The following is a 1,412-nucleotide window of genomic DNA, read 5'->3' as shown; positions in this document are numbered from 1 at the left end:
ACGCGGGGGGAAATTTATTTTGCTGCAAAAAATCGCAGATTTCCATGCAAAATAATGCGGGGCTTGCATGATTTTTGTCGCTTGAAGTCACACATATCTTAACAGTAAGTTGAAAAATGTTGTGTTTACTTAACACTAGGCAGCCATTCCCCTGTTGCCATGGTAATGTTATGAAGTGACGCAATTGTACAACAAGACAAACACATTCCTTTTTCATTAGACCGCAGTTGTTCCAAGTGCCCGCAATTTTATCGCATAAATATCCCAGATATTCTATTGAATTTTTAAAGAAAATGTGCCGCATAATCAAGGATTTTTGCAACAAATCTTGCGCATGCGCAGAACGGATCGTGTAGGCAGGACGGATCGTGTACCGACACGGCCCGCCCTTACAGGCCGTTTTTCAGTTGCCGCTTTCAAGCTTGCGCGCGCCAGTGTGACGTAGATCTCGCTGGCGCGCCAGGATTGTTAGTGGCGTCCAGAGGGCGAGCACCATGCTGTTTGTTTTGACAGAGTGAGGGCACTGCTTGACTACACTGTGTTTTGTGTAAAATGTACATTATTGTTGAAGATGATAAATAAAGAGTTCTAATTTTAAGTGTCAGTGCCACACAGCACTTCTTAGATTAGAGGAAATGAGAAGTAGTCATTTATAATTCTTATTTAAAGACATTTGCTTAAAATAACACAATGTGTTACACAGCTTTGAAGTGCTTACGTTTTTCCAACCGGATATCCCGACTGGCAGGCAAACTATAGTTTTTATATTTAATGAAAGACAATTACATTTAACAGATATTTTTTCTTGAAGGGTAATAGGAAAAAAGGCATTAAGAGTAGTACTAATTGTAAAAAAAAAAGTATATTTAATTAATTACTCTAGTATTTTTTTTAATATATATCCACGGTATGGTTAACATTTCAATTCCCCTTTTGTATAAACTAAAAAAAAACTGCGCAGGACGTTTTCACATTTTTTCTTCTTCACCGGGGTTTTTGTTTGCTCACCGTGAATTCTGGGAAGTGCTACTTCAGCATAAAAATGTCATGCCTCAGGATAATTTAGGTTACCTACAAGATGACATAACTTTCACATGTTGGTGATAGGTTTTGTTGTTTTGAAAGCTAAAGTTTTCTTTGCTAAAATTTAAAAATAATCAAATCAAAAGAAAGCTGTAAGATTAAAACAGTTTTTACCATATTTTATAAAGAACGCAAATCTTCTCCTGCTACTTTTACTTAGTGATTCCTTAAAGTAGTAACAGAGGAAATAGGATACAAACTGACTCCGACTGCCTTCTGAAAAAAGATGTTGCAGCTGGCAGGAAGGTGAGCAGGACCATAGACCGTATATATATTGATGGACAGAGCATCCGGTTCGGAAAAGTGCAACCACTGCGGAAGTAACTTAA

This window comes from Etheostoma cragini, chromosome 4 (genome assembly GCF_013103735.1).
Source record: "Etheostoma cragini isolate CJK2018 chromosome 4, CSU_Ecrag_1.0, whole genome shotgun sequence".
In the NCBI taxonomy this organism is placed as follows: domain Eukaryota; kingdom Metazoa; phylum Chordata; class Actinopteri; order Perciformes; family Percidae; genus Etheostoma; species Etheostoma cragini.
This window is presented reverse-complemented; position numbering follows the sequence as displayed.